This window comes from Protopterus annectens, chromosome 8.part0 (genome assembly GCF_019279795.1).
Source record: "Protopterus annectens isolate FY-2018-M chromosome 8.part0, PAN1.0, whole genome shotgun sequence".
Classification (NCBI taxonomy): domain Eukaryota; kingdom Metazoa; phylum Chordata; order Ceratodontiformes; family Protopteridae; genus Protopterus; species Protopterus annectens.
This window is the reverse complement of record NC_056741.1, coordinates 244,472,651-244,485,832: the sequence shown is the minus strand read 5'-3', so window position 1 is coordinate 244,485,832 and position 13,182 is coordinate 244,472,651. Positions and strand designations below refer to the sequence as shown.

Below are 13,182 nucleotides of genomic sequence, written 5' to 3'. Positions count from 1 at the left end.
TTACTTATTTACTGTTGCTTCTGCTTTAAAGTAACTTAAAAATGAACAGAAACCTATGGGGAAGGGTAGCATGTTAATGTGTTATATTCAATATTTACAGCAATTGTGATTTACATAAGTAAAGAAAGAGGCCATCTAAAGCAAAATTCTTTATGGGTGGTGTGATATGCCATGTGAAAATTTCAGTTATCTTTTAGTAAGTATGCAGTAGAAATTTGAAATGCTGAAAAGCTGTATTAAGCTGAGTTGGATGCAATTACTTTTCAAAATATGTAAATGTTGTGTGAAACCTGTGGTTGTTGCTTCCAATAAGTCTTGAAGTGTGTAAACTGTAAGAGTGCACAAAAATGTATAAGAATTATTATTATTGTCTTTTGCTTAGCAGAGATGTGGCCAGCTATGGAAAGTGAAACTACTCCTTGCACACATTTGTAGAGATTATTTGCTACCATAAGGTATGTTACCTTACTTGGATTGCACTTTCTATAGTATTTGAATATATATATATATATATATATATATATATATATATATATATATATATATATATATCCCCTACACTAGACCGACATGCCACAAAGCCAACACCCAAAACGCCGAGATCAAAAGACCGACAACACACAATACCGACAACTCACAAAACTAAACACCATAACACCGACACACAAAACGTAAACTACACATTACACACAACTATATATACACTAACCTTAACCCAAACCCTAACCCTAAGGTCCGATGCTACCGCACACTTACCCTACCCGCACCCTAACCCTAGCTCACTTAACCAGCCCCTAAACCTAAAGTCCGTCACTATCGCACATTTACCCTACCCGCACCCTAACCCTAACTCACTTAACCTGCCCCTAAACTTAAAGTCCGTCACTATCACACACTTACCTGTCCGCACCCTAACCCTAAATCCCTCACTATCGCACACTTACCTGTCTGCACCCTAACCCTAAATCCCTCACTATCGCACACTTACCGAGTCGCGCTCACACGTTGCCCATGTCGGTGTTTTGGCTGTCGGGATTTCACCTTGTCGATCATCTGTGTCGTCGGTCTTTTTGTCTCGGTGTTTTGGGTGTCGACCAGCAGCAGCTATTAGACACTGCATTTCTGATACTTTATGCATATAATATTCTATATAGCTGTTATTATTCGCTTTAAAGGAACTGCATCTGAAAAGTCTGGATGATTTCATTGGCTGTAAGCACATTCATTTCATATGAGTTCCATGCAACTAGATAGAATACAGAAAATATTTTAGTAAGTAGTTAGGAGTAGAACCAAAGTAGCTATAGACAATATTTTTATAAATATTTTTGTCTGTTTAAATCTTTTTATTTTCATCTGTATGCATACTTATTTTTTCTATATTTAACCTTCCAAAGTGCATTGCTCAATTTTATTTTATTGCAAGTAAAGAGTCTTATTGTTCAATCTCAACAGCTTTTCGCTGGTGGTTTATTTATTAGTATATAAGAGTAATTTTTGAAATCAGTGACTTACTAGCTGTTGGAGCTATAAGCTATAGCCACTATTATATCGTGGTCAATTTATTTTAAAAGTGAACAGTAATTACTTTCTTGGTGTACTAAGGCCTAGCTAGTGGCAGTGAGCTACTGTAAAGCCGGAAAAGGGAAAGGGAAATTACACTAGAAAGTTATCATTCGCCCATCTTAAGAAACACTGTGTGTGTGTGTGTGTGTGTGTGTGTGTGTGTGTGTGTGTGTGTGTGTGTGTGTGTGTGTGTGTGTGTCTGTGTGTTTATGCACAATTAAAATTATCTTTGCCAACTCTCAGCTACTGTGGCTAGGATAGTGCAAGAAAGCAGCAGACTGACATTAAGATGGTGAAATCCTGAGAAGGCACTGGTTATAACTCTGGTCTGCAGCTGTTGAATGTGAAGCTTATTTGGGTGTGGCAGGTACTGGTTATAACTTAAGGCAGTAGTGCATATTTTCTGTATGCTCGCAAGATCAATCATCATTTGCATATTATTTGGTGGTCAGCAATGAGGATCATGGGTTTACTAATTAATCTATATTTAAGTGACGGAAAGAACCTTCCATAGGTTGGGGTCTACTACTGAATAGCTATGATCACTGCTTCAGAGTTTATTGTAGGGAGTACAAAGATTAGGGGCATTACTGTGGAAGCAATAAAGGTTGTAGTTTGAGTGGCTGTGGGTGAGTTTGCCTGTTAGCAATGGGAGTGACTAGAGTTTAGATGTTTGAAGAGGAGAAAGCCTAACAAAATGCAGGCTGTCTGCTGAATTGGTAGCCATTTAGTTTTTCTTGGTACTGAGAAACCATAGTACCAGTGGAGGTTAAGATTATGAACCAGCAAATTTTATTTATTATTGCCAGAAGGAAAATGACATATTTTTGTAGAATAAGTATGTTACTGATAAGGTGTATTCATGTTGGAGGATGAGAATACCTTTGTGAATAGCCATTCCAGCTTTGGGTGAATAAGAATTATGAAATCTTAATTTAATTTAATTTATTTGATTGTGGTGGGTAAAAGTTAGAGTTATATGCTTTTTGTCTGCATGCCTATTTACCATCAAGCCTCACCCCAATAAGACATGCCTACTCATTCTCCCCACCCAGGAATTTCACCTGGGCTCAGGGCTAAAGCTTCCCAGAGTGGGATGTAATTCAGATATCCATGAAGATACTTTGCATCTTCCCTTGTGCATTGCATCTGCCAGAATTGCCTCTAGGGTGGATGGCCCCCATCATGTCTGGATGCTTGCACCATTAGGCATCTGATGCTTCTATCCTGTTGATGACCATGGGTACCCATTCCCAGACCGGGCAAGTCTGGCTTATCTCCCAGACCAGGACCCCAAAGAGAGCTCCATCCTTCTGGCCACAACTGGTAGGCACATCTTCCACTCTGCAGCTTGCATCATTCTGGCCACAAGTTATGGAGCTATTTTCCTCTCCCATAACATCACCCAAACCCTATCTCCTTGGTGGAAATGTAGGCACCACATCACAATGGGAAATCCAGTGCTCTCTGTCTGACATGTGCATGCTCCCATATACATACCTCATGAGAGATGCCATCATCTGGATGGGATTTTAAGCCTACGTCTCCCTTAGTCAGCAGTTTTTGTGCAAGTTGCTGCTTGCAATGGAGTATAACCAGACTGGGAAACACAATTTTCATATTCCAGAATGGGAGAGACAATCTTGCTATACATACTCATCCCTCTGGTCTCTTCCAGCCCCCAAGCTGTCACTTGAACTTGGGTATTCTAGGGCATTGTCAGAGCTTTACCAATCTTCACCACTGAACCAGAAATGAAAGCTAGTCTCTGATCAAACCATAGTGCTAGGTATTTGAAAAATGGTGTTGCTTTGAAGAGCTGGATATGAATATCAGCATAGTTGTAACAAGGTGGCTGCCTCTGGCACAAACTGTTATGATGCATGATCGGCATATGGCGAAGGGGTGCAAGTGTGGTACTAGCACAAAGGCACTGCATCTTCTTAAATTAATGCTAGTACTGCATTTGTGGTTACAGCTGAAGCTCAATGTATGGTAGTCAGGTGCTTGTAACAGTTGTAGCAAGTAGCTTCACACAGTTCAAAGAGCACTGAAAATGTTTTTGACCTCAACTTTGAGTTGAAGGGGCACTAACTTAGAGAGATGTGCAGGGCACCAGATGACCTAGTTATGGCTCTGTGTGTCACATTGAAGGAATTTCTGCTAGCCTTTGTTTAGTTCCTGATATCATGGCCCCAGTTTTATTATTATTTAGAAGTTTCATGTTACATAAGCAGTATATAGCTGATTTCATACCATTTTTATGCCGGTGTGTGAACAATTTGATGTGCAGATGACCATATCAATAGTGAATAGGATTATGTGAGAGTAGGGCAGATCAGTGGGACAATTGTTAATAAAGATGTAAAACAGGAAAGGAGCAAAAGATGACCCTTGGAAGATTCCTTTGTAAAGGTGTGAAGAATCTGAGGAAGTGGATTCTATTTCAATATTAATGTGCCTGTTTGAATGATAGCAATAAAACGAATGTCAGACTTCTGGACTCATTCCAGTAGAAGAGGGGTATGATGGAGGAGGAAGTGATCTGCTAGATTAAAGGCTTTAGTGAAGTCAGTGAGGATTGAACATGTTAGGTTCCCTTTGTCAATAGTTAATATATCATCAGTTAATGGTTCATCGTGTATGACTGCTATGATGTTCTGTCCAAGAGCAATGCAATGATGGGTTCTTGAGAGTAAAGTGCAGTTTTGAATATAATGGGAATGCTGGGTGAGAACAGATTTTCCTAGTAGCTTAGCTATTACTGAGAGTATAGAAAAGAGGTGAAAGTTACCAGATATTTGGGATTTACATATTTTGGGCAGAGGTTTTATTACTGTGTTCTTCCAGATGGAAGGCACAGTGCTTTGGCACAGGGATAGTTTGTCTTTCTACTTTACTGTTTTATGAATTATCTGAATTCCATTTCTGTTGCCATTTTTTTCCATCTGAAGTTTGCTTTTTGTCTTGTGCATTTGTCTCATGCATTAATTTTTACTTTCCTCTGTTAGAGCTTTCTGTACTTGAAATGGAGTTCTATAGTTTTGCATTCATCATCAAAGTAATGACTACATTTGTGATGTGGTCAAAGCAACATAAGTGTGTACATGGATTATTTATCACATATACATAGCCCTTATCGTGCACTATTAGTGAAACAGTAATGTTGCCCAAAATAATCAGAACACAGTGTAGTGTTCATGGGCGTTGCATTGTAATGGCATGAATATTACTGGGGTGGTGAGTACTTTACCTTATAACCTTAATGATTCTTACTCTTTCGCCATTTATTATCTCTGAAGTTACTAACATTATACTGTTGTAAATGAAATATTTCCGACTTATCATGCACTGTTTAAAAGAAGTGAAGTAGTTCTGTATGATGTTTAGTATACAAGGTGATATCATCAGAGCTAAACTATATAAATATATGCAATATATATATATATATATATATATATATATATATATATATATATATATATATAAAATATATCAAGAATCTATATTTAACTGGTTGATTCTTCTACACAAGAGAGAAGATTCATCTCTTTTGAAGTCATGAATCAGTATCTCAAAGCAGTGGCGGCTGGTGACTTCAAATCAAAGGGGGGCTGCAGGAGACAGCTGAATGGGTGGGGTCAAGGGGAAGGGGTGTGGCCAACTAGAAAGGGGAGGGGCTATGCTCAAAACCACAAAAACTAACTTTAATTAAATACGCTGCCCTGGGTGCCAAACCATCACTATGAGAGTCCAATCAAGACAAAAATAAGTGTAGAAGAATAAAAATATTTCAATGCATTGGCTGCATGACAGCTTACTTAATATCTAGATGGAAACAAAAGGTTGTGAGGCATGAAAAAATAAATTACTTTTTAGATACATTACTGGAATGCCAGTCAAAATCAAATATAAGAAAAACAAGAAGCACTCAACTCAAACCACTTCTCCTTGCACCGCAGTTCTAATTATAATTTATATTCAGCTTTATTAAAGTACCAAGTGACATGCCGAAAGTAAAAATCTCTGTGATGCCCCCACGTGTAAAAATTTCTTATCGAAAAAGACCTGCTGCCTGACAACTATCTATTTGTTTCATGGGGAAAACATGATCAAAGTAAAAAATGAAAAGCAAACAAGAAACAAGCTCAAGATACATTGCTTAAAGGAGTACAGTACAGGTTATGGATCACACATGATTGGCATTCTGTTTAGTTTACAGGTAAAGTCTGTAGAGATGACTGGAAGTCTCCAACAAGTGTAATGAGCTTTTTAAAATAATGGAATCCTGTCCTTTAATACCCAAGGCTTATACATTATCTAGTCAAGTATTCTCTGCATGGCAACAACAGAAAGGCTTTCAATGTTGGCAATTCTTTAACAGTATGCTTATTAAAGCTTACTTGCATCTTACGATCTCAGACAAGCTTACCTTATGGTAATTAAAGCATTGCTACTTAAACACAGAGCAACAGGCACTTTCTGAGTAATAAGCATAAATCTGAGTAATAAGCATAAATCAACAGTACAAAAATATGACAGTAACCAGACCATTCTGCAAAATCAAGGACAGATGAAAAGTCACTGTAGTACTTGTGTCTACCTTGGATGGGGGGGGGGGGCACTGCACATTTACACTGCATAACTACTCCTTGCCCTGCTTGGACACATCCAGAGTCACTACATGGGGGAGTGGGGTGCAACAAGTATGTCACAATTTGAAATGTCTCTGGCTGACTGTGATGGCCCTGACACATTTGTCACACCTCTCAACCTCAGAGAAAGAAATTTGGACAAAGCCATACACAGAAGTGGGACAAAGGCCCAAAAATAAAGACAATTTTTAAATATTGCTCTAATAAACTTAGAAAGATAATAGAATAGGTCTTGCATTAGTATGAATTTTCTGAAGGGTATAAAATCTGAAACTCAAATGTCTGTCATTATTTTCTAACTTCAGTCTTTAATGATTTGTCACTAATTTGCCAAAAAACACAATTTTATGAAAAATGGACCAAAAATGTGATGCAAAAATATAAAATAGCCACACAATACAGCTGGGAACCTGTCAAAGAAGGGACACTTTAATATTAGTACTGCTAACTTGAGCAACTGACAAAATAAAAGAATTTACATGCATTTCAAGTAATCTATAACTTTGATTATCACAGTTATTTCTTAATTGTAAACCCTCCATGGTTTCTTCCAAAATTGCTATTTTGCGGAGGGATTATTAGGGGGAAGAGCAACATTTTGAGCCAAAATCGGGGACAGTTGAAAGGTTGGCTATGCCTAATTCTATAAAGCAATTTATTTGCATGTACCTCTCAGCCTGTTAATGCAGTAAATCTGAACAAGGCCAAATATATTGGGGGAACATATAAACAGTACTAAAAATTGCTCTTGTATAAATTGAGACAGTTGACAGAATAACAGTTCTTACTTTAGCATGCATTTTTCTGAAGGTTATGAAGTCTGAAACTCAGTGTATCATTATTTAGTGACTTAATTCCTAAATGATTTGCCACAAAACTACAAATTTTATGAAGAACAAACCAAAAATAAGAAGCAAAAATCTATTCATTCTTTGAAAATCTGGACACTTGGGAGGTATAATTTAGCTGGGCCTGTCTGAGTTTGCTGCCCTCCCCCCCCTGACAAAATCATGGTTGAATGAAGCCTCTACAGCCATTCCAATGAACCATTACTTGGCTATTTCACTCCATTTACCATAAACACTAATGTGCATACTGCTTTACTTCTATGATGAGTTGGACTTCATTTGAAAGTTTTATTTTGTATTTTACAGCACAAACACCAAGTCATCTGCTAAACAAAGCAATGCAGTCTCACAATGAAAACTTAGCATTAAAACTTCTCTGCCCTTGAAACTCACATTCATTGAAACAGCATTGAAACCCACATTCAAAGAAAATACATTTTGCCAGTAGCAGATAAAGATTAACTTTGGGCTGTTTTCAAATCATAGGTCCCTTGCATATGAAACATACATGTGCTCTTTGATACACCTTCCTCATTGTACTAAATTATATTCCTTGTACAATACAGTACAGTTGTTAGAGGGCATTTTAAATTTGTTTTTAACATTTTTCCAGTAAGCAATGAAACAAAATGCATGCATCCATAATGGCAAAACTGCCCAGTTCAGAACATTTATCATAAATGTCTACTCAGACTTCCACAGTCCACCATTATTAGTAAATATATACACAATTCTACAGTCCACCATTATCAGTAAATATGCACAATTCTACAGTCCACCATTATCAGTAAATATGCACAATTCTACAGTCCATTATCAGTAAATATGCACAATTCTACAGTCCATTATCAGTAAATATGCACAATCTCTGAAGAAGTAAAAGTCATCTAAATAATTCCACATTAAAGAAATCTGTAACTAATGAAGAGGTTTCTGCTAGCAAACACCTTTATATTTCATGGTTTCATAAAAAAATAAAGTGTATGTTGCCCCTCAGGAATAAATTGCCTCTATTACATTAAAAAAATGATAAGCTAGTAATATTGCAAGAGGAAATGGATGGTAAACTGATAACAGACTCATAGTTAGTATCTTCACCAAAGAGAACATTCTCAGTACAGCAGCATCCACCCCTTGTGGGAGTAGAACCCACAGCCTTCTGCATCAAAAGCAAGTACACAACCTGTTGTGCTATTAACAAAGCAAACCAACTTCACTTAAGCAACACTAAACTTTTGTTCCCCTGCAGCTCTCAGCTCCTTGTAAAATCTACTCAATACTCAACTGCATCTCAACTTCGCAGCACAAGAAAACTGGAAAAAGCCAAAATGTATTGGGGGGGGGGGTCAAAAGCCCAAAAACCAGGGACACATTAAACATTGCTTGTATAATCTTGAAAAGTTGCTAGAATAAAATGCTGTGTTACCACCATACATTTTACTGCCAAGGTCCATGTGCAAAACAGTCAGAGCAACATACCACTACGCCAAATCAGCTGCTTTGTGAAAGAGAAATGCTGCGTTACCACCTTACATTTTACTGCTAAGGTCCCTGTGCAAAACAGTCAGAGCAACATACCACTATGCCAGATTAGCTGCTTTGTAAAAGAGAGGAAGACTGAAACTTAAATGGCTATCATTTAGTGAATTCAGTTCTCACCATAGCTGTCAACCTCTTAGTACAAAACACCTGGACAAACCCAGTAATGAGGGAATACAGCCCTCAAACATATTCAGTGAATTCAGTTCTTGCCATAGCTGTCAACCTTAGCACAAAAAACCTGGACGAAGCCAATAATGGGGGAATACAGTCCCAAAAATAGGGACAAATTTCAAATATTCATCTTATAAACTTAGAAAATTGCTAGAATAAAAGGTTGTGTTACGGTTGTGTTACTATGTATTTTCTGAAGAACATGAAGTCTGAAATTCAAATGCCTGTCAATTTTACTGCTGACAGAACAAAAACAATTTTCAGCAGAGACCCAGGGAGAAATACTGCAGACACATCTTTGTAAAATGACAGGGCACCAGAGCAAATCCACACAAACACAGGGAGGAGATGCAGACTCCACACAGAAGGCACCCCAGCCAAGAATCAAACCAGAAAACCTATAGCTGTGAGGCAACAATACTGCCACTGCATCATCAAATATGTAAGGAATTAAACATTCAGGAACCTGAAGTCTGAAATTCAAATGCCTGTCAATTTTATTTAACATTTGTTAATCAGGACAGTCTGACTTGGAACAAAAAAAAATTTTCAGCAGAGGCCCAGGAAGAAATAATGCAGACATGTCTTTGTAACATGGGAGGACACAAAAGCAAACCCACACAAACACAAGGAGAAGATACAGACCCCCACAAAGAAGGCACCCCAGCCAAGAATCAAACCCAAGAACCTGCAGCTGTGAGGCAACAATGCTACCACTGCACCATCAAATATCAAGCATTGCAATATTTACAAACCACAGATATTATGAGGAATAGATCAGATCAAATATGAGGCAAAAATCTGTAATTTTTTTACAAATGGTGGTGGGTAGGGAACTCAGGTCTTTAACACCTGCATACAAGGTACAGGGTTCAAGCCTGAGGTATTCCTTACTACACCATCATAAGTCTATTGCACCTGGGGCATTTTCACACACACACACACACACACACACACACACACACACACACACACACACACACTTACCTGTAGTACACCACCGCAAATCCGATCCCTGTCCATAAATCCAAAGTAAACCACTGCAAATCCAATCCCTGTCCATAAATCCAAAGTAAACTACTGCAAATCCGATCCCTGTCCATAAATCCAAAACCCGCGCAAATCCGACCCTGCCCGTCGCGAGATCTTCCCCCGACGAGACTGCAGCAAACTCCAATCCTGCCCGTCGTATGATCCTAAGCTCCTGACTGCTGAAATTGCAGTCTGACCCCGACCCATTTCCCCAGCGAGTTCCCAGGACAGTCTATGCAGTTTAAAACTGCATAGACTTCTGGGAGCTCTGTTCTTCATGTTTCCCAGTCAGGACTGCTGTTGAGACAATCTGCGCATGCTCCAGACTGTCTCAGCAGCAGTCCGGACTAGTGCGCATGTGCGAAGTCCACAATTTAAAATTTTTTTTTCTATTTATTTCTTTTTATTCTTTTTATTTCTTTATTTTAAAGTTGAGGGGGCTGCAGTCAGGCAGTCCAATAGCACGAGCCGCCCCTGTCTCAAAGTAATAAAATAAAATGATTTGTATTTTTGTTGCCCCTACTGACATTTTATTGGGATAAACTAAGACATTACAATTAAAGAAATTATGTGATAGATTTTCTAGGGACTTTTTGGATCTTTAGTAATGACTTTACTTTTGGCTGTACTGATCAACTTTGACTTTGAACCTTTTTTTTTCAGAAGAACAGTGCCAAAGAACTGCATTGAACAATTTCAAAAACTGAACCAGAACCTCACAGAATAATCTTACTCAACACAACTAGAATAATCTTACTCAACACATCTGCTCAGTGTTTCAGAAAGGAGATTCTGCATCAGTCTAAGTGAATGACTTTTCCCATCTGTGCTGAACATACAGGATTATGATCAGGTCTTCCACTGTATTGAGCTTGTTATGTGTTCAAGACATGGACAGCAAGAAATTCACCATGAGAGCAAATGTTGAGAGGTAAGTCTTGACATCCCTGTTGAGAACACATAAGTTGAGTTATGACTGGAGAGACATGATCATAATTCTTTGTAGTAAATGGGTCTCTACCTGCTGCCATGTACTATAAAAGTTTGAGACAAAAAATATAGGAGTGCTAAGTGTTTTGCCGTTTTAAAAGCCATAACACACTGTTGCTAAACGGAGAGTGGCAAGATAGCTTTCAAACCTGTTAAAGATGTCTTTCCATCTTCAAAAAAGAAAAACAAACAAAAAAGGATGATCTGCTTTTAAAGCTGCTTGTGCGTCCACTTCTCCTCTCTGGTAGCCTCAGACCACTGCTGATGCTCTAATATGAATTTAGAGTTTAACTTCAGTTACAAAAGTTGTTAAGCAGCTTCCTGGTGTAAGAAAGGTGCTTAAGAAGCTTGTCTTTTCCCCAGGTTTGGAGTGTAATTATGGTACTCCATGCAATACAGAGTTTTTCTGAGCAAAATAATCACAGGTCTACACCATAATATTTTCTGATACTTGGAATTAATAAGTAAAAATTATGCAAGAAGCCACCATCTCATATTTATTGTTTTTTTTTTATTTCCATTTTTTCTTAACCTAGAGGTAGATGCATCCAATGGCAAGATACAGAACATATGAAATAAATACATTATTGTATGAGACAGCAATATATTTGTTCATTGGTATAGCCAAGCAAGATGCACTGTTGATGAGTAATGCATCTGCAGCACACAATATCATTTCCAGTAATTACACAGGCATGCAAAAGGTAATAAAACCTAACAGTAAAGGTTAGGTTGCAGTACTTAAAGTGAGAAATTAAACTTTTCTTTTGTTTTTTTGTTTTTTTGCTTATTCTTAGGACCTCATGTGATGGTCCTTTACTTGCACCAAATCTGCCCATTTATTCCACAGGGGCAGGGACAGGCATTCTCTGCTTAGGCGAGAGCCCTATGTCTGATTTAGTCTCCCAGGGGTATGAGTGAGGTGGTTTTGAATTGGCTAGCTTGCTGGATCGGTGAAGCAGTCTATTATCTTCCTGGGTGAGGCACCCCTGTTTAGCTTTAGTGGCTCACTGAGCTCTGCTGTATACTGCCTGTCAAGGGGAGTATGCCTCCACATTCAGGATCCCCTAAGCCTTTATGTCTACACCATGGCAGTATGTAGTCCTTAGACCCAAACTCCATGGATGTAACAACTAGTGCTTTCACTAGATGTTATCCCAGTGGCTAGCCAGAGCCACCCCCCATCCCCCAGAATGGATTAGCCAATAGTGTCTTCTCACTTTTATTCCCCCCTGCCAGCTCCTACAAGTGTCTGAGCCACTAACAGAATCTGGGACACCTGCTTCAAAGTCAGGGCTTTATTCTTCTATAACATGGAGCTGCTTACTGTGAGAACTTATTGCAAAGCTGATAATAACAGCTTACATGATAGTTCTGTGATATTAGGCAGTTAGTTTTAATTGTATTTGAAGCAGTACTTTTGGCCTTGACTTAAGCTGTATGTAATTATATCAACTGTCCTACTGTCAGAGAGAGATCATTAGTCTAAAAGTATCTTTTTTCACACGATACTCAAACCTACATTTATGTTAAATGCGAGTCTTGCACACATGGGTAGAAGAGTATGGTTCAGTCCTATATTCTGAGTATTAGTCATCAGGGAAAGAAAGCTAAAAGTTATCATTCTTATTTACAAATGACCATTTAGAAGACCAAAGGCCAAGGAAGCTCCCTCTAAAACCAATATAGACAAAATGCACACTACAGTTGTACCAGGAAAGCACATCTTAGTCCACACTGGCTTTATCAGTGGCACAGAAAAGACTTAGGGGAAACAACAGATTATCTGATCCTTTTATTATGAGAAACATGGCTTTGATTTTCAGACTGAACACTGTAAGTACATTAAATCAACACAGAGATAAACATTCTGAGGTATTATGTAGCTACTTGAAAGCATACCTCTCAACCTCTTAGATCGAGAAATCTGGACAAAGCCATAACTAATGAGGGGACAAAGACCCCAAAATAGGGACAGTTTTTAAATATTGCTCTTACAAACTTCAAAACTTGATAGACTCGCAGGTTTTGCATTTGCATGAATTTTCTGAAGGGTATGAAGTCAGAAACTCTAATGTCTGTTATTTTCTGACTTCAATCCTAAATGATTTACAAATGATTTGCCAGAAAACTAAAACTGTATGACAGACAGATCAAAGATATGAGGCAAACAATCTGGACATTCTGTGAAAATCTGGACAGTTGAGAGGTATGCCTGAAAGTACAGAGCTGGATTAAAGCTATTCATACCTATTCAATGCAAATTTATAGTAGTTATAGAAGAAAACATTTCAGAAGCTTTGAGGTCTGTGACTACAGGGTTAGAATTTCTATGACTCTTTTCTTTGTTTGATCAGATCATTTACTGCTGAGATGTG

General features: G+C 38.2%; 1 protein-coding gene across 2 annotated transcripts in view; it reads right to left on the bottom strand.

Annotated features, from left to right (window-relative positions):
* Positions 1 to 12,842: 12,842 nt before the first annotated feature.
* The window catches only part of LOC122808728 (T cell receptor alpha chain MC.7.G5-like), a 284,866-nt gene continuing 284,526 nt past the window's right edge, over positions 12,843 to 13,182 (bottom strand). The window contains exon 6 of one of the 2 annotated variants that reach the window (XM_044079720.1): positions 12,843 to 13,182. This exon is cut by the window's right edge and continues 635 nt beyond it. The gene's annotated coding sequence lies outside the window, so the exon portion shown is untranslated. The other variant, XM_044079719.1, reaches the window with a different exon arrangement.